A 21,356-nucleotide genomic window follows, 5' to 3' on the forward strand; every position below is an offset into this window, starting at 1 on the left:
GAGAGAGAGAGTGTGTGTGTGTGTGTGTGTGTGTGTGTAAATAGATTCATTTGCTGTATACCTGAAACACAACATCGTAAACCAACTATATACCCCAATAAAATTTTTTTTAAAATTGCGCCTGGCACAAAGGAAGTGTTCAACAAATTTTAACAATGCTGCTCATGATTGTTATCATTATTCCCTACAGGGGTTAACATGAGGCTTAAAAGTCCTTTGCAGTCATTCTGCCTTACAGTGTGAGACATAACACTTAACAGCCCAGAGTGGGTACAATATCATAGGAGCTAACTGAGGGAAGGCTGAATTAGAGTGAAGATGGTCAAAAGGAAGAGAAATGTGTAGACTTGGAGATATTGCAGAGGTCAGGATATCATAGCAGCAAGGTCTGTGGATGAACTGCATTTAGGGGCTAAGGATATGCCAACCATGACAAGGTTAGAAGCCTTACAATGGCCTGCTAAAACAGCACAAAATAAATCCTTATTTTGCTTTCTGCTCTCCCCACCCTCCATCTTTTCCTACTGTGATGCCTCTTTCCTTTCTTCCAATAAAGAAACATCAGAAAAAGAAAAACTAGGACCAGAAGGCATCTCCAAGTTTAGCAGGAGTATGAACTATTTGGCCCGTATATAAGAAAAGTAGGAGCTTTCAATCTGGATTTTGGCTCTTTGGTGCCCATATGTCAAAAAAGCATCATATTTGGGTAGGAAGTGGGGGTGTAAGACAGGAAAGAAAAAAAATAAATAGAATTAAGATGTCTGAGTTGATTTTTAAATGAGTTAGCATAAGCAAATAGGTTTTTTATTTTTAATGTCTGTAATGAAGTTGAGCTGAGGGTGTAGGCAACAGACAGGAGAGAGGGGGCCTGGTGGCTGAGCAGGGTGTAGGATGGGGCTGGGGGCTGAATGGTGAGGAAGAGGGAGGTGTCCTGGAGATGGAGTCAAGAGAGATCATTTCTAGCCCTTTGCCACCAATGCACATTCGCGCATGGAGCCTACTCTGCAAGGATTCTATGGGCCAGCACTTGTGTAAAGTTGTAGGGAACTGTAGGGTAGGGGTCCCCAGCAGAAGCCCATCTTACTGACATGTAAGATGCCTGAGGCATCTCAAGGGCCCCACCAGCTTAAGGGTGGCTAGAGGGAAACACATTCCCCTGCAAAAGACCTTCACACCCTTCTGCCTTGGCCTCTCAAAGTGATTCCTATTAAAGACAGTGTTTCTGAGCTGGCCATCCAGGAACTGCTGACCAGTGGAGTTTATTTCTGCATGAAACGAAACACGCCCCACCCCCCACCCCCACCCCCACTCCCACCCATCACTTTCTTTCCTTCTGCCTGAGTCCATTACTTGGCTGTGCTTAGCAGAAGGGAGGCAGGAAAGGCACACTTGAAACTGTAGCGAGCATTTGAGCAGACTGAATTCAATTTTGGATACAAATGTCAAGGAAAGGCTCCTTTGACTCCTGCTCCTTGTTTACTGAGGCGCGATGTGATTCTCCACTGAAAGGCCTGCTGAGCTAGCTGGCCAGGGTCGGTTTGATGATGATACAGCACCAGGAGCCGGAGAAAGATGACCTTCCTGAGGATGCCTGGAAAGGTGCTGCCAGGCTTCTCCGTGCTCCCCGGGACCAGGACAGAAAGCAAGTTAGTTGCGGCAAGAACAGAACAGAAAGCAAGAACCCGGGAGCTTCTCAGGTCCCAGCCTGGCCACAAATAAGCTACATGGCCTCTTCCCGTAGCTTTGGCTTGATCTTCTTGGTACATAAAATAAGGGGACTGGAATAGATGATCCCTAAGATCTTTTTCATGTTTTATGATTCTGGCATTTCAAGTATTTACAGGTGCTGGCAAGAAATGACAGCTGAAAGTGTAGGATAAAATTTGACGTAACCATTTGGGAGGATAATTTGGCTTTAGCGTTCAGATTTTTTGATGTATATACCCTTTGGCTCAGAAGAGTCAACTCTTGGGATGTATCCTATGGAAATACTAGCATAATAGGCAAGCACAGATATTTATAAATGTAAAAAACATCAGAAACAACTTATGTGCCCATTAGTAGGGAAGTGGTTCAATAAACCTACTACACAAGCATTATTTAAAAAATATAGATCTTCATGTAATGAAAAGGGAAAATATCCAAAATACAACTTAAATTGAAAAAATAGATTGAATAAAATATATAGCACAATTTTCTGAAATTAAATACAGATATGTGTAACATACATATGTTTGTTAAATTATACATTTATGTATATGTGAATGGAGAAAAAGTGAAGAAGGTTCCACACCAAACTCACAACGTTTCCTGCAGGACTATGTGCTACAATATGGTAGTTACAAACACAAATGGCTACTGAGTACTTGAAATGTGGCTAGTGAAATAGAGGGATCACATTTTTAAAAATTATTTCATTTTAATTACTTCAGATTTAACTTAAAAACTGGTACTTCAGTTATTGGAAAACTTTGTAGTGTTTGCAATAACTTGGATATGTGAATCTTTTTCAGCTGTATGTTTTAAGACATCTCAATCATAGGTCAAGTTTTTCAGTGAAAATTTAGTATCCAAATTGAGTCATGTTATAAGTATAAAACACATACCAGATTTGTACCAAGAAAACTTGGTACAAAAAAATAACAGAAAATATCTCAATCATTTTTAGCTCATGAATAATTTGATATTGCTGATTACATGTTGAGGCAATAATATTTGGATACATTAGGTTAAATAAAATATATAAAACTAATTTCACCTGTTCCTTTTTACTTTTTCAGTGTGACTGCTACAAAATTTTAAATTGCATGTGTGAGATGTGTATAACGGACTTTTGGACTCAGAGGGAGAGGGAGAGGGTGGGATGATTTGGGAGAATGACATTCTAACATGTATACTATCATGTGAATTGAATCGCCAGTCTATGTCTGACGCAGGATGCAGCATGCTTGGGGCTGGTGCATGGGGATGACCCAGAAAGATGTTATGGGGAGGGAGGTGGGAGGGGGGTTCATGTTTGGGAATGCATGTAAGAATTAAAGATTTTAAAATTTAAAAAATAAAAACTAAAATTAAAAAAAAATAAATTGCATGTGTGGCTCACATTACATTTCTATGGGACAGGGCTGCTTTGAGTAGTGGGAGAGAGGGGAGGGCTAGACTTTAACTTTTTACTTGATATACTTTTGAATTGTTTGATTTTGCTATAGTAAGCCTGGGTAACTTTCATGACTTACAAAGAATGATAGTTTTAAAATATTAAAGTAAAAAGATTATTTCGAGGATATATTTTGATATGTAAAGAACATTCTTGAGAAAATACTCTTAATTTGTTTCTTTGGGGATGGAGTGTCAAGGTCTCAAATAAATATTTTGCCATCAAGTTATTAGAAAATGGAACTTTCACTTCAGTGTCTCCGTGATTTACCAGCATCTTCTAATTTTTGGATGACTGCTCTCCTCAGCCAGGATACCTCTGCCTGACAACCATCCCAGCTGTGCTGGCAAAGGATTGTTTCTTGAGAGTAGGAGTTAAGCCCAGGAGGGTTAGAAAAAAAGAGAAATAACCCTTAAAATAATCTCCCTTCTTCTCTCCTGCTCCCTCCTCCCGTATCAAGATTTCCCAAGGCTTTGGGGATCTCGAGTTCTAGGCTGAACTTCCTACCTCTCTAAATGACAAGGCCAGGATGTTAATGTTCCCCGCGCAGACACGTCTGCATTATATATAAAGATGTCTGTGTTACACATAAACACGTTATGGCTGTAGCAATATCACTTTCAAAGGAGCGTTAATCCGCTGAAGTCATTGAGTCAGAAAACATTTGCTTCTCCATGTCTTGTGTCTGAACTGTGTGTGAGAGAGAAAGTAGGAGGGAGCCAGGAAAGGATGGAGGAAAGAGAGAGAATGCATTTTATAGAGCCCTACTTTGCAGAGGTCGTTTTTAAAACTATTTGTCTGCTTTCTCACTCGTGTGCTATGGTGTCACTCTCTTACACTATTTAGTCTCTGTTAAAAAAATTGATTATCTTTTCTGTACAAACTTACAGATACACAGATAACCCCAATCAACGTTTTGGGTATGAAGTTGTTGAGTTTAAATGGATGCCACAGGGTGACTTGGGTGAAGAACAAAATCAGCTGTGGTTCTCATAAAGCTCAGGAAATTGCTAACTCAGTGCTTCCCTAAAACCTGTATTACAGCTCGAGTCTCCCTAGAACGTACTTGCCTGTTTTGATTTGTCTTCCTTGCTGGGCACCTCTATCTCCAGCACCTGGCACAAGGCCTGGCAAATACCAGGCTCTTAACAGAAATCTGTTGGTTGACTGAAGGAAGAAATGAATGGACCTACCATTTAAGGGTCAGCCATTATCTAAAACATTTATAAAATTAGAATATCAGCTCGAAAATGGACTTGTAAAAATTTTCCATCTTTTTGACATTGTTTTATTAGCTGACTAAACAAAGTCAGCTATTAAACGCAGATAAACACACACACAGGGTCCCTGCTTTTGTGAAGTTTACAACCTGGGGAGAGGGGAGAGTTAGGGGTCAAGCATAAGTACATAAAGTCAAAAAGTACAAATGGTGATAGGTGTTCCCAAGGATACTATCAGGAATGGTGAGAGGATAAACGGTATAGGGGGAGTTACACCAGTTTAGCCAAGTCCATTTGTCTCTTCTCTGAGGAAGTGACATTTAAACTAAAGCATGGGGAATGAGAGTGGGGCTTCCCAGGTGGTAAAAAATCTGCCTGCCAAGTGCAGGAGACTTGAGTTTGGTCCCTGAATCTAAAGATGTTCTGGAGGAGGAAATGGCAACCCACGGTAAAGCATCTGTCTGTAATGCAGGAGACCCAGGTTCCATCCCTGGGTTGGGAAGATCCCCTGGAGAAGGAAATGGCAACCCACTCCAGTACTCTTGCCTGGAAAATCCCATGGATGGAGGAGCCTGGTAGGCTACAGCCCATGGGGTCGAAAAGAGTTGGACACGACTGAGTGACTTCACTTTCACTTTTCAGTATTGCCGGGATAATCCCATGGACAGAATACCCTGGTCAGCTACAGTCCACGGGGTGGCAAAGAGTTGGACACGACTGAGCACACACACACACACACACACGGGGATGAGAAAGTGTCAAATATTAAGCTAGTCAATAAGCACGTTTGGGCAAGGTGGGGGATGGGGTGGGTGGTGGGTATGGGAGAGAAGGAAGAGCCTTCCCCACACCCAGGGGCAGGGTCTGCTGCTTCTGTGACTCTCTACCCAATGTGCTAAAAGTTCAAACTTGATTTGATTCATTTGGAATTTGGAGTCCATGCTAATTTGCATGCTTGGCTAGGTATCAGTGTCTATAGGTACCCATGCGTTCAAAGTGTAAAGAGGGTGATTTCCTTTATGTGAAGTGGCATACGATTATAAAGGAATGTCCTGAGGGTGGGCTAGGTGGTGGATGGTGAGTTTTATTCACTTCTCTTCAAGATTTGTCTGGGGCCTCTTCACATTAGCTTCCATATTTCAGATCTGCTCTGTCTATTCCATTTCTCCTTTAAACATATTTTTGCTGACAGTAGTTACATGTGGAGGGAGGTCTGAGGATTTGCAAGGAGAAGAGTCTCATTTTTCATCTTATTCTCCCTTTTGAATATTTTTAACTATGAATTTTTTATAACTTACAAAACTATTAAAATTGTAAACTACGGATACAGTTCTGTTTAACATGCCACCTTATGACCATTGCTGGGAATTTGTTTTCTTTCTTGTTTTCTGATTATTAAGGCAGTACAAGCTCAATGCAATTCATTTGGGAAAACTCAGAAGAAAATAAAAAATAAAAAATTTTCATAACTGAATGACCCAGAGATTACTACTAATATTCTCTTGGTATACAGAAGTCCCCCCTTGGTCAAGATTTCACTTCCCACAATTTACGTTACTCCTAGTCAACCACATACCAAAAATATTAGTGGAAAATTCCAGAAATAAACAATTTATAAGTCTTAAACTCTGTGTAGCCTGATAAAATTGGGCCCAGATCTCAGACACGCCCTGGATGTGAATTATCTCTTTGTCCGTGAAGTCTTGCTCTTTAGTCACATAGTAGCCGTCTTGGTTATCAGTCCAACAGTCAGGTATCACAGTGCTTGTGTTCAAGGAACTCTTACTTTAGTTAATAATGACCCCAAAGCTCATTAGTGTCGTGATGCTAGCAATCTGGACATGCCAGAGGAAAGTGATAAAGTGCTTCCGTCAAAGTGAAAAGGTGCAAGTTCTCGATTTAATAAGTAATGAGAAAAATCTTTACTGTGCCGAAGCTGCTAAGATCTATGGTAAGAACAAGTTTTCTATCCATGGAATTGTGACGAAGGAAAAAGAAATCTGTGTTAGTTTTGCTGTTGCACATCTAACTGAAAAACTTAGGGCCATAGTGAGTGAGAGTGCTAAGATTGAAAAAGCATTAAATTTGTACACTATGATATTTTGAGAGAGAGACCATTGACGTATTTTGTTTTTTTACAGTATGTTCTTATAATTGGGGCTTCCCAGATGGTTCTAGTGGTAAAGAACCCTCTTGTCAATGCAGGAGATGTAACAGACATGAGCTTGATCCCTGGGTTGGGAAGGGATCCCTCCTGAGGGAGGGCACAGCTATCCACTCCAGTATTCCTGCCTGGAGAATCCCATGGACAGAGGAACCTGGCAGGTTATGGTCCATAGTGTGGCAAAGAGTTGGACACGATTGAAGTGACTTAGCATGCACGCATTGTTATAATTATTGTATTTTATTATTATTGTCTTTAATGTATTACTGTACCTTACATATTTATAAATTGAACTTTACCACTGGTTTGTATGTACAGGAAAAAAAAAAAAAACCAGTGTATCTGGGATCGAGGACTATCCGCAGTTTCAGGCATCCAATTGGGAGGTTCTGAACTGTAACCACCTTGGATAAAGGGAGACAGCTCTATGTCTTTCCCAATGCCTCTTTAAAAATAGGATCCAATTCTACTTGTACATTTATAACCAATTTTTTAAAACTTGGAATATGTAGGCACCTTTCTATAGCAATAAATGTCAAGCTTCTGAATGGATATATAATAATTTATAATTATATATATTTGGATGAGCATTTAGATTTCAATTTTCAGCATATAATTAACTTTTAATCTGAGTTTTCATGAAATTTTTTGTATCAGTCACCATCCTAGGATTATACTTGATTCCTCAAAATTCAACCAACCACAGTGATACTTACTTGGTAATCAAGAAACAGAATTTTCTTTGCAGGTATATAGTTAAGTACTTCACGCGATGTTCCACTGGGTGCAAACTTGATACATGAAAATCTAAACTTCAAAATTATTCCTTAACTTCACTAGACAATTTAAATAGCAAATCTCACCTCTTTCACTCAAAATGCCCTTTCGAAATGTGTCAGCTTTTCAGAAGGTTGGCAGTGAAGGTAGGGAGGGATGTCTCTTGAAATGTCTAATGGTGTATTTTAAGACCACCTCAGGTATTCTGTGCAGAGGTGGGATGGGAGGGGGAGGGGGTGAGAGTGTACTAATAAAGGCCAGTGCTCTGATCACAGGTGTTACCAACTGACTTGACAAGTCAGACAGGTGATGGGAGTGGGACAAGAGGCAAAATTCTGGGTATCAGAATCAGACGTGGGTAGGCTGGAGGGATGCTAGCTGTGGAAGCCCTCACATACCTGGACTTGAAAAAAGGATCCTCAACTGACTATGTGTATGTGTGTGTGTCTGCTCAGTCATATCTTCTGGGACTCCATGGACTGTAGCCTGCCAGGCCCCTCTGTCCACTGGATCTCCCAAGTAAGAATACTAGAGTGGGTAGCCATTTCTTTCGCCAGGGGATCTTGCCGTCCCAGGGATCGAACCTGCATCAAATGCACAGGCAGGCGAATTCTTGACCGCTGAGCCATCAGGGAAGCCTTCCTCAATCTATTACTCTCCAGCAAAACAGAACAGCAGCCAGGGCTGGACCGTCTTCATGCCAGATTAGCTTGTCCGTCTCCAAGTCAGCAAATACACAAAGATCCATTCCACCCTCAAACCTGACATTCCCCTAGTTACAATCCTGTGATTTCCAAAAAGATTATTTTCTGTTTCTTTTCAGCTATAGCAACCTGCTCTCTTAAATAGCTTCTTTATCTGGTGGGGCAATTACAGCTTGTGACTAACAGCTGCAGTTCATAAACATGAGTTTCACTGTTTGGGTCAGTAGTTCTTAGTGTTTCTGAATGGCAACTCCCCCGCTGATCTTGGCATTAAGAGAAGTACCTACCATCAGCACTCCGGTTGGTACTCAATAATGCAGTTTACTGTTGGAGGATTCTGTTTCCCCATTATAAAAGACGTGACATTTTTATTAAAGTTGCAAGACCTTAAATCTAATACCAAATGTATTTCTGTATGTTGGTTTTACTGGTGATTTTAGCTTTCCTCATTGAGTTTTTCTTTATATTCCAAATGGTCTACCATAGGCATGTCTTCCTTTTTTATTTTGGAAAAAAAATGCCCTTTCAAAAAGTCATTCACAACTATAAAAATTTTAAGAGAAAATCTGCAGGACCTAGGACTTGATAAAGAGTTCTTAGATATGGCACCAAAGGCACAATTGATAAAAGGAAAGAAATCTATAAATTAGACTTCGCCAAAATTAAAAGCTTTTGCTCTGTGAAAGATATTGTTAAGAGGATGGAAAGACAGGCTCCAAACTGGGAGAAACTATTATTTGCAACAACTGCACGTTAGCGTCTCAGAGGATGGGAAGCCCATTTATTGAACCCTTATAATGCGGCAGGCCCTGGACAAAACCCTTTACATTTATCAACCCATTTCAATCTTGCAGCATTTCTATCAGGCAGGAGCTGTTACTATTCCTGTGTTAAAATTCAGAGGCAGAGGCTGGAAGAGTTTCAGGGTCTTCTCTAAGACCTTATCCCCAGGGCCAGGATTCAGTCCAAACCTGTTCATCACCCAAGTGTGCTAAGAGCCTGGATCCTGGAGCCAGACTTCCTGGGTTCAAATCCTACATACCTTCTTGGTAGCTATTTGACTTTGCCTCCATTTCCCCAACTGTATAATGAGATTAATAATACCTACCTTATAAGGTTGTTGTAAAAATTTAAAACATGAATCTCTCTGTGGCTAAGAGCTATGTGCTTGGCACATAGCAAGGGCCATGTGAGTGATCACTATTGTTATGATGGTGTTATTATTTTACTGACTCTTAGAAAAGTAAATGACCCAAAGAGACATAATTTCATGTTGCCTCAAGAGATTTCTCCTGGCCAAGCAACATAAGACAGGCTGCCTCCAGGCTGCTGCTCCCAGCCCCAGGGCTTTCAGCAAAGTGAAACTGGCCATTTCCAAAGTCAAATTATTCAGGGCAGCATTAAGTCTTTGTCTTATCTGGAAAGGGGTGAGGGTAGGAGAGGACAACCCTTTCATGTAAGAGCCAGCAATGGATTTCCTTTGAAGAAACTTGCCTTTTACAAGTATTTGTTTCGGAGTATTCAGTGATCTCATTTTGTATATCTCTGTTGCCGCAGCATACCATGGACTGTCAGTATCCTCTTTGCTGCTGCTGCTGCTGCTAAGTAGCTTCAGTCGTATCCGACTGTGCGACCCCATAGACTGCAGCCCATCAGGCTCCCCCGTCCCTGGGATTCTCCAGGCAAGAATAGTGGAGTGGGTTGCCATTTCCAATGCATGAAAGTGAAAAGTGAAATTGAAGTCGCTCAGTCGTGTTCAACTCTTAGTGACTCCATGGACTGCAGTCCACCAGGCTCCTCCATCCATGGGATTTTCCAGGCAAGAGTACTGGAGTGGGGTGCCATTGCCTTCTCCGAGTATCATCTTTACAGAAAATACGGTCCGTAGTGCCTTTAAATCTAATCAGATTAGAGAAACAATTCAGAAGACTCACCTTTGTGATTCTCTTCTTCTAGAACAACTCTAGGTACCTAAAATTACCCAAAGATAACCAGAGGCATCACCTGCCTGACAGTGGTTACAGGAGTAAAGAGCCCCAGAGCTGAGGCTTTCTTAACTCCTCCAAATAGATCACAATTATGAGATAAATGATGTCTTCAGTCAGGGTCAGGGGGTTCAGTTTCAACCCCAATCCACAGTCCTATGAAAGGCTTCTCTTTGAGAGACGCTGAGGTTTCCTTTTGAGATGGGAGCTGAGGGAAGATGGAGCCCAGCTTAAATGCCCTGGGTGGGTCTCATAGAGCTCAGGAGGATACCAGTAGAGACCTTTCTGGGCAGAACACTGGAAATGGAAATGCTGGCATAGCACCCTATGCCAGATATATACCTTGATGCAAACTCCAGGTTATCTTGGCCTTCAGGAAGAACAGGGCTTACAGCTGATCTAGTTTAGGAAGGAGCCCTCTCGCCAGGATCCCTGAGTACAAAGAACACCTGATTTGGGGTGAAAAACCCACCCCAGGGCTGGTGTCCTTGAAGAGTCCCCTTAGAATCTCTAGAGTTTTGTTTTCATTTCTATAAAGACTCTTAAGTCTTTAGGATTTGGAAACTTGCCTTGATAGGATTTTACCAGCATCCTTTATCCTATAGGTGGTGGTACTGTGGTAAAGAATCTGCCTGCCGATGCAGGAGATACAAGAGACATGGATTTGATTGCAGATATGGATTGGAAAGAGTCCCCTGGAGAAGGAAATGGCAACCCACTCCAATATTCTTGCCTGGAAAATTCCACAGACAGAAGAGCCTGCTGGGCTACAGTCCCTGGGTTTGGAAAGAGTCAGACATGACTTCGAGACTGAAAAACAACAGTGTACTAATAGAAGGCACTAAACTGCATGCCCCAGTCACCTTGTTGAACTCTTCATTTTATGAGGAAGAAACTGAAGCCCAGCGTCACACAGCACTATAATAATAAGGGCCTGGAACCCAAGACTTCCGACCCCAGCCTAGTTCTCTACCCTCAGAGCCACCCCGCCAAAATGACAATTTAAAGGATGACTTCCTAAACTGATCACGCCTTCTCTCTTTTATAAGGCCGTTGGGTCACCACACTGCAGATAATCCGCTCCATAAACCAACTCAGAGCTGTAGGGAAAGAGCAAATTAGCCAAGATGGCAGTAGTCAGGCTCTCCCCCACGGCCTCTCACTCTTGCCCCACGTTTTGCAAATAATGATTATGTAAGAGCTGAGATCATTTGTATAGCACTGTGCAGTCTCTATATAAGCACCACCTGAAGTGCTCTCGTAGTCAAGTTGTGTTGAGTCAAGTCTCACAGTGGTTGTTGCTGCTGCTGTGTCAGCCATTAGAGAGTAAAGCATCTCTGCTTTGCCAGGGTGACTAAAGAATGCAGTTCCTACCACTCCTCACATCCTCTTCCAGCTCCGCCCTGCCTGCCCTGCCAGCGAGACAAGAGCACTCTGAAACATGTCTCATCATGAACCAGGACTTTGGCTCAAATGGAGAAAGGATTCACCGAGCTTTGGGGGTGAGGGGTTGAGGGGGTACTGAACTCATTAAAAGACTCTGCAGAACAATCCTGCTGATTCAGAATGACTAAAGAATGGTCTTTCTGATTATCTAGCGGTTTTGCTCATATTTATGGAATGAATGAATATATGGAGCTTTGAAATGTAATACCAGCGATTCTACTGAATTTAATTCAATCTTTCTTCCCCTGGTATGTTAAGGTCATAATAAGTATGGATTACCACTCTGGAGAATTCAACTGATGAAGAACAGGGGTTGGCAATCTTCCCTTCGGTGTATTTTTGGTAAATTGCTGACTCTGATGCAGAAGGTGAGGATGATCAAGCTGACTCTTCTCTCTCTCTGTCCTTTAAAAGTAAATCCCTCACATCAGTTTGCTTATCTTTCACTTATCCTTTTCTTATAAAAATATTTTCAGGAATGTATACACACACCCAAGTCATCTGATCTCTGGTTGACTGGAACATAGTTACCTAATCAATAGGACCATCACACACAGGATTCTGTCTTAAACTTTTCTCTTGCATTCCTGGTTACAAGACTGAAGACGTGCCATGGGGCGCTTGATTCTTTTTACTTCATTTAGGAGCATGGATGCTGAAGCCAAGAAGCAGAAATCAGCCAACTGACAGAAGTGGCAACTAGACACAAAACAACTTAGTGATGGGTTCAAGGATATGGGGTCAATTAAAAATTTTTTAAATTTATTGTCCAGTTACAGTGTAATATATTTTTGAGCAGGCAATGAATTAAAACACAAAGAACAGTAAGCAGAGAAACATATGTCAGGTAAATTACAAACAGAGGCTTTTTAGTGAAACTATTTTTTAACTTACTGCATTTCAACTCAAGAAAATATTTTTATATTTTCAAGTTAATTTTTACATCACAAATCAAGATTTATCTACATTCAGATAGGTTCTGCTGGCTTATGTCCAAAAGGCTTTGCTCTCTGGAGAGAAGTATTCCTTGCTTTTAAAGTACTTATTAACACCTTTTACTTGTCAGGAATTATGCCCAGTATCAAGGCTATGAAGGACTAAGACACAGCCCCTCTCCTGGTGGGGGTGGGGAGGGATTGGCATGGAGACTATGCTCAAACATTTTCTCACCTCACCATCATTTTCCATCTTACATTGCCACCAATCTGAGCTTTATAGATAGTTTCTCTGTAGTTTCTGTACACGTGATAATAATCCTTAATTCACCTGACCTCTCAAAAATCTTGCCATGCTTTTTTTCCTTTCTTTAACTTCTTTTTTTCCCCCTGGGTTCTTTCTTCCATGCCAGCTGTCACTGTGACACAATGAAGAGCTAAACTGAGAAGGTTCTGCTCACCTCTGATTTCCCACACTGGGCTCAAACAGTAAGAGTTTTGTTATGAACTATCTTCCCAAATTTGCCCTAGCCCATTTATCCCTAGACTGTTTTCTTTTATGTTAATAAACCATCATTTTATGTGTGCATGCTAAATTGCTTCAGTTGTGTCTGACTCTTTGTGACCTGACTGTAGTCTGCCAGGCTCCTCTGTCCATGGGATTCTCCAGGCAGGAATATTGGAATAAGTTGCCATGCCCTCCTCCAGGGGATCTTCCTGATCCAGTGATCAAACCCGTGGCTCCTGAATTACAGGCAGATCCTTTACCCCTGAGCCACCAGGGAACCCCTCATTATTACATGCTGAAGCATTATTTGTAATAGTTAAGGGGAAACAAACACAGCAGTTACCTATATCTCCATCCATGGAAAGGGGGTTAAGTAAACTATGGTATAGCCATACGATGGAACCCTCTCCATGCTTTAAAAAGAATAGAGGGAGGCCTCTAAAAAAGCTGAACTCGTACAAGCAGAAATTTTAAAGTGGTGGTTGCCTAAGGTTGGAGTTTGAAGGAAATGGGGAGATATTCATCAAAATGTACAAAGATTCAGTCCCACATGATGCATAAGTCCAGGAGAGCTAACGGACAGCATGGTGACTCTAGTTACTGTACTGTGTTCTTGAAGTTTGCTGAGAGAGCAGAGCTTGCCACCACATAGAAACATATGCTAACTATGTAAGGTAATGGACATGTTAACTAGCTCAGTTGTAACCATTTCACAATGTATATATAAACACCAAATCATCGTACTGAGCACCACAGATACATACCACTCTGATTTGTCAAGTGTATCTCAGTAAAGCTGGGGGGAGGGAATGAGAAGTCTGTTCGAGCAAGCATCTATGATACATTGTAAAGTTAGAAAAAGGCAAGTTGCAAAACTAGGTGCTGTGAGACCTCATTTGAAAACATATGTGAATCTGTATAACATGCATGATACACAAACACAGTATTAAATGGAAAAACTATAGGAGACACAGAGTACGTGATGGGGAGCTAGTGAAGTTTAGTAGGTGAGTTAGGGGAGGAGCAGATGATGTCACTTTCTCATGCTACGCTTCTCTATCAATTATGTTGACAATAGATATACTTTTGAAAGAACTGAATAAATAGGAGAAATATCTTATTTTCCTAGACACTTTAAAACCGTACATTCTTCTAGGATCGCATAGCTGTTGAGTTTCCACTCCTTTTGATAATACACTTATCTCTTTTATGGCTTCAGGGAATTAAGGCCCCAGAGGAACAAGTATGTGTCCTCACTTTCCTATTTGCCCCTTCTGCGGGTTCTCCAGCCCCTGGGATCATGAGCGATTCACAATTACTCACAGCTTCCAGGTCCCCTACCAGTTTTATAACCATTCTGCGCTTGTCCTTTGCAACCAATGTCATTTTAAAGGTTCAGAGTATATCTTCTGCAGAGCTCTGGAGCATTCCTGGGGTAACAGGGTGTTAGCAATATTTCTCTGGGCTCAGCAGTCTGCCCTTCATGTCCGTGAATGGGAAACCTCTCAATACCTCCGGCTGAGTCTTTACCGTCATACACTGTTTTATATAAGGGGCTTGAGCATCCATTGATTTTGGCTTCTGCAGAGGCTCCTGGCACCAGATCCCCACGGACAATGAAGGCCAATTGTATTTCATTCAGGTGTATCGTTCACTGTTTCTTGGTCACATCATAGGTAGACTTGGCCCTGGAAAATCTATCCACCAGTCCCTGAAAGCAAGCTACAGAGGTATTCTCATCTCACAGACCAGGAAACTGAGGCATCCAAGGTTGACTGGGGCTGCCTAGACCACATGGCAGGGTGCTGGAAAAAACACTGGGATTAAAACCTAGAGTCCCAAGTTCAAGTTCTCGGCATACTATTAATATATTGGGTTGGCCAAAAAATTCATTCGGATTCTGTAACAACTTAGGAAAAGCCTGAATGAACTTACTGGCCAACCCAATATTTTTTTTAAGCAAAATTTGAACTCCCTGAGCCCCAGTTTCCTTGTCAATAAAATAAAAATTGTAAAACCTGCCTCCTATAGCACTGCTATTACATGAGTGTGTATACAATGTTCTGCATTTTGTAAAGTATATATCATTTATTATATAATTACATAAGAGGACCAACAACCAGGAAATTCTATATGAATAGTTATATCTTCATGGGTACATATCCCGCTAGGTTTCTGTTGGATTTTCTTTTGCCCAAAATATAAATTTAAAATTTTCTTTGAAGCATCTTAGAAGCCATTCCTTTACCTTGAATAGTCTTGTTCTTTAAATTCAAGTGTTTTTTTATACCCTAAATATGTCTCCAAATGGGTTTTAAAAGGGGCACAAAAGTATCAGTTCCAGGAAGAACGCAACAACACTCTCCCAGAATGCCATGCCAAATTGCATAGCACTCTGAAAGCAGATTAAAGTTGTTTCAAATGCTTCAAAGTGAAGAAAAAAATCTAATCCCCCAAGGTTCCCTTTAAATCCATATTCCTTAATTTCAGTAAATTTCCCAAGTCTTTTAAAAGACCCAAATATCATTTTACAGTTTGGAAGTAGTAATGGAGAACAGTTCCTAATTTTTTAGAATGTTCTTCCCCCCCACCCCCTTTAAAAAGGGCTCAGTAAAGCTGGTCTTTCTCATAAAGGAGCCGGCCCAAGTTGAAGACAGCCCGCCTGGCTTGGGGGGAGTGGGCGCAGCCATCTCCAGGGCCCTGAGCCTAGAGTTTATGGCTAATGGCTACCTGGAGAATTCCTTCAAGAAGCAGAGTCAGGCATTTTCCCTGTTATTTCTGGGCGAGATTTGCATGTCTGTCATTGTGGGAAGAACGCCCAGTCTCCTCACTGTGTAACACTGAAGGAAAGAAAGTTTCCAAATGAGAAGAAAAACAAGCCCGGCTGCAACAGAGGCTAGCAGGACCATTTTCACTGCTTTGGAAAAACTGCTCTTCTTAAGCCATCTTCACCTGCCAGAAGAGGCAAACTGTTTTCCTGAAACAGTTTTTGTAATTCTTCCCTTTCTGACCTATGAAAATAGTCATAAAAGCCCCAATTACCACGATGAGTATTCATTGAGATTAACACGTACCAAGCACTGTGCCAAAGGTCCCACATGCTGTATTTCATGAGATCTGCTCAGCAGCCTTGAGGCCGATACTATTATTAGCCCCATTATACAGATGAGAAAGTTGAAGTCTAAAGAGATAACTAAGCACTCAAGTGACACACAGCTACTTAAGTGGTTGAGCAAGGACACCAAACCAGATCTTCCTGACTCCAAAGTCCAGGTTTAACCAAAAGAACGCACTGCCTAAATACAGTCCCAAGCCAGTGCAGCCCCAAGTCCATGTTGAACACGTCTGTTCTACCTCAAATCTGAAATGTTATTTTAATTAACAATAGCTGCCTGTGTCCAGCTAAGTGGGTTACATGCCTGGTCTCATTTAAGGCTTCCCAGCAGATTCAAATGGTATTAACGACCCTGGAAATACTTTCTGCCTCTTCTGTCACTCTCTTCTTTTTCTCCTGTTTCTTTCTCTCTCCCTCTTCATCTCAGAGACGGCGAGTGCCTTGGGTTGTATTTTCACCTTGCCTTCAGCCTGGCTTAAAATGCAGACTGTGCAGTGAAGGAGATAGGTGCATCTTTTCAGGTGCCTTACGCTTTTGTTTGAGGGGAAGTTACAAGTACCGGTCGCTGCTCTCCGACTTCAGGACACCTCCCTGTGTATGGTGCCAGAGTGGTGACCTCAGACCATAGCTTGAATGCCCGATTACAAGTAATCCAGCTCCAGAGGTGATAGCATGACCTCTCTTTAAAAAGGAGATAAAAATAGCCAAGAAACAACACTTTGCTCAGTTCTCTGAAAGGTTGGCATCCTTCCAGGATAGACTTATGTACTTTTTGTACTTGGAGGAAAAAAAGAGATGGGATTTGATCCAAGAATGGGCCTACAAACGAGAGAAATATGGAGCAAGCAGCTGGAGCAGAGCAGCCAAGTGGTACCACCAGCTGCAGGCCCATTAATTAACATTCCCTGGTATGTAGCAGCTCCAGTGACCTTGATTCTTGTTGAATTCACCGAGATAACTTTCACAGAGTCTCTGCTTTTCTCACTGCGGTGTATTTATCCAAGGAGTACCTTGCATATTTCCCCCCATCTCTACAAGCAGTAAATTTATTCTAATTGCAGAGAGATACAGTAAAAGCCTGATTGAACGCTTGGCAGTTTATAGAGATTTATTTCTGGGGCTTAAGGGGGTTTTTAGAGTGTGTGACTAGAGCAGGGTTGAGGGGAGCTGAGGAAAGGAGCCCAAGAGAAAATGTAGATTTAATGGATCTATAAAATGACCCCGCAGTAGATAAATGCTTGTTCCAAAGAAGCTTAAACAGCCTGACCCAAACCAGGGTCTGTGACAGCCAGTCCGACACGAGGTGTCTGAAGCATTGCATATTTCTCTTCAGGTTTTCAGGTTTCCATATGAAATTTGTTATTCCCCAGGCAGAGGTGAGAGAGAGGGGAAATCTGTTTTCCAGAGGGAAGAAAGCATATTTAACTGCAAATTTCTAAGTACTCAAAGCTATGAAGAAAGTAAACCTCCAGCACCTGCCCTTAAAATCACTTTGCCTTTTCTCTAACTTTCTGTAAGCTCAACTCTGAATTTTTAGCCTAGGATCCTGGAAGGCGGATCATGAGAACCTGTCCTTTGTAGCAGAATTTCTGCATAGGAACCAGCAGCTTTCCAAAGGCCAGTTATCCCAGGCACTTTCAGCTCATAGTGAGACAGAGGGTCACTATCCTTTGACAGAGCCTTCAGCTTAGAATAGGCCGTGCATGCACATATTGCTGAACTTTTCCACGAAATCCTTCTAGGCTTTTGATCCCATGAGTGACATTCATCTTTTTTGCAGCTGCTTTGCAAGTTTCACTGAGGATGAATTTTAGGACTTTCAACTGTTGAATTTGTTATATTGTAAATCTAATCACTACTAAAATGGAGACATTTGTTCTGGGGAAAGAAGCAAAACAGAAAAAGCTCCAAAGTAGACACCAGTGGGGAAATAGTTTGGAGAGCAAATGCACTGGTCTCTTTGGGCAGGGGCTAAACAGGGATTGGGTCAGCTTCTTGGGTCCCTGTGTCCCCTTTAATACTATAATACCACCAGTTATTTTGGGCTTCCCTGGTGGCTCAAGCTGGTAGAGAATCCTCCTGCAATGCGGAAGACCTGGGTTCGATCCCTGGGTTGAGAAGATCCCCTGGAGAAGGGAAAGGCTACCCACTCCAGTATTCTGGCCTGGAGAATTCCAAGGACTGTATAGTCCATGGGTCACAAACAGTCAGACATGACTGAGCGACTTTCACTTTTCACCAGTGATTTTATCAGCAAAAGTGAGTTTTTTCGGTAACAGCCAGAGGAATTGCAACTCAGAGTATCAAATTATGGAAGACCATAGGCAAGCCCAGGGAACAAAGAAGGGAAACTAGCTTTTATAGGGGAAAGCGGAGACTTGGGAGGGAGGAAGCTGAGAGTCAAAGTATGGAAGCTTCTCATTGGTTGAACTGCTCCAGTCTGGGATTGGCTGCACAATCCTTCAGGGAGAGAAGTTTTTTCCTTCCAGTTGGACAGTGAAATAGGCAACACTTGCCTGTGGGAGATGTAGGAGAGCTATAAGGGTAGTGTCTTCCTGTTTGAGGTAATTGAGGATGCCTGGAGGGCATGAGAGCGCCCCCTACAGGCCTGAACTGCCGCTAATTGTAGCTGAGTTTTCTTTTAATTCTACACCAGCCTGTTTCTTTCTTTCTTCTTTTTTTTTTTAAGGAATTGGCATAAGGGAACCCTAGGGGGGAAAATTAAACTTTTTGATTGTTTAACACTCATACAAAAAAGCATTTTAACATGTTGTTTTAAAGTTAAAACCCAAATCAAGAAGTGTAATATTGTGAATTCTCCCCTCATAGCATCTCTCATGCTCCTAGAGATAACCACTTTTATGGGAATAATAACTTAAAAAAAAACACAATTATTTAGCGCCTAAGTCGGAGAAGGCAATGGCACCCCATTCCACTACTCTTGCCTGGCAAATCCCGTGGACAGAGGAGCCTGGTAGGCTGCAGTCCATGGGGTCTCGAAGAGTCGGACACGACTGAGCGACTTCACTTTCACTTTTCACTTTCATGCATTGGAGAAGGAAATGGCAACCCACTCCAGTGTTCTTGCCTGGAGAATCCCAAGGATGGGGGAGCCTGGTGGGCTGCCGTCTCTGGGGTCGCACAGAGTCAGACATGACTGAAGCGACTTAGCAGCAGCAGCAGCACCTAAGTATGCATCTACATAGAACAGAGTTTAATTTTATGTGATGGAACTTGATAAATGGAATTAATGCCTTGTTCTTTTTGTTCTTTTGCTCAACCTCATGTTTGTTAGAGTCATCCAGGTTGTATGTATAGTTCATATTTATTATGGCAAAATATTTTTTCATTTACCCATGTACCATTGATGAACATTCTGGGTTATTTCTAGTTTGGAGATGTTGATAATGAAGCTGCTGGGAACATTCTTGTGCATATACACAGGGAGCATGAGAATTTGGTCAGCTTGCCTGATTGATGTCAAACAATTCAATTTGAACACATCTTGAATCAAGGCTTGTCCGATGTTGAATGGCAAAATGGACAAGATTTGTCACTTGCTCATTCAGTAAATATAAACCAAACTTCTATTGTAGGAATAGGAAATATATGACCCAGGCTGCCACTCTTCCCTTCTGTGCTCAGAGCAGACATCACTAGTTTATAAGAGTGTGCTTTCCTGTTAAGCCTGGATGTGGCTTCAGTCATAGGCAATGTGGTCCTCAAGGTACATTGCTAACAATTGAATGTGAGGGGGTGTGATGGTTAATTTTCTGTGTCAACTTGGTTAGGCCACAGTACCTAGATATTTAGTCAACATCATTCTAGATGTTTCTGTGAAAATATTGTTTTCATTGAGATTAATATTTAAATCTTTGAATAAAGCAGCTAACCCTTTATAATGTGGGTGGGTCTCAAAAAAGATAACATGGGTCTCTACCACTGAGTTGAAGGTCTCAATAGAGAAAAGACTGACCTTGCCCAAAGAAGATGGAATTCTGCTACCAGACTGCCTTTGGACTCAAACTACACTTCTTGCCTGGGTCTCCAGCCTATGGCCTACCACCCCTGCAGACTTTGGACTTGGACGGAGGAACTTGGTGGGCTGCAGTCCATGGGGTCGCTAAGAGTAGGACACGACTGAGCAACTTCACTTTCACTTCTCACTTTCATGCATTGGAGAAGGAAATGACAACCCACTCCAGTGTTCTTGCCTGGAGAATCCCAGGGACGGGGGAGTCTGGTGGGCTACCGTCTGTGGAGTCGCACAGAGTCGGACACGACTGAAGTCACTTAGCAGCAGAAGTCTCCATAATCATGTGAGCTTATTCATTATAATCTCTTTCGGTGTATACACAGACATCTTTTTGGTCCTCTCTAGAGAACACCAATACAGGTTGCATACTGTTTGCACAGGACTGCCTGGTGGCACAGGAACAGAAAGCCTGTCAAGGTAATTTAAATAAAGGAGATTTACTGTTGACAGGTATAGAACCTCTGAGAATCAAATACCAGGAAATAATTTTAATATTCAGTAGTACCCTCTTCAAAACCAATTCATTATAACGCTACTTATATCTGAGACATTTTCCAAAATAAAATTGCAGTGGGTGTCCCAGTTTTTGAGGGTCATCTGTTGCTGTCAGCCAATGAGATCTAGAGCTAAGGAGCTATTTTGAGTGTTCTTAACACAGTACTGTGGCTGCTTCCAGCTGGTGAGCTGAGTTGAATGGGCCCTGCAATGTATGTTGTTTACTCTGTTCTGGGCTCCCTTTCTGCCATCGCTTTTGTGTTCTGGCAATGCTATGATCCGGACTGGCTGACAAAAGGAGCATTGGTGATAAGACTGTATCTACTGTAAAGAAATCAAAGGGAGAGTGTCATGCTAGATATTAGAACACAGATTTTCACATGTACCCCAATGTTCATTACAGCACTCTTTACAATAGCCAGGACATGAAAACAAACTAGATGTCTATCGACAGATGAATGGATAGAGAAGTTGTGCTACAGTATACAACAGAATATTATTCAATCATAAAAAGGAACAAATATGAGTGAGCTGAACTTAGGTGGATGAACCTGGAGCCTGTTATACAGAATGAAGTCAGAAAGAGAAAAGTAAATACTGCATATTAATGCACATATATGGAATCTAGAAAAATGGTGCCAGTGAACCTATTTGCAGGGCAGGAATAAAGATGCAGATGTAGAGAACAAACTTGTGAACACAGAGGGGGAAGGAGAGGGTGGGACAAATTGAGAGAGCAGCGTTGACATATATACACCGCCACATGTGAAACAGAGAGCAGGAGCTTCCCTGGGGGCTCAGTGGGAAAGAACCC

At 41.9% G+C, this 21,356-nt stretch overlaps 1 long non-coding RNA gene across 1 annotated transcript in view; it reads left to right on the top strand.

Moving 5' to 3' along the window:
* LOC114118448 (uncharacterized) overlaps positions 1-21,356 on the top strand; it is a 54,403-nt gene that overhangs the window by 22,937 nt on the left and 10,110 nt on the right. Inside the window, exon 2 of the long non-coding RNA XR_003591797.3 lies at positions 11,712-11,821. This is a non-coding gene — a long non-coding RNA (uncharacterized LOC114118448). The remainder of the gene's footprint in view (positions 1-11,711; positions 11,822-21,356) is intronic.

Source organism: Ovis aries, chromosome 15 (genome assembly GCF_016772045.2).
Source record: "Ovis aries strain OAR_USU_Benz2616 breed Rambouillet chromosome 15, ARS-UI_Ramb_v3.0, whole genome shotgun sequence".
In the NCBI taxonomy this organism is placed as follows: domain Eukaryota; kingdom Metazoa; phylum Chordata; class Mammalia; order Artiodactyla; family Bovidae; genus Ovis; species Ovis aries.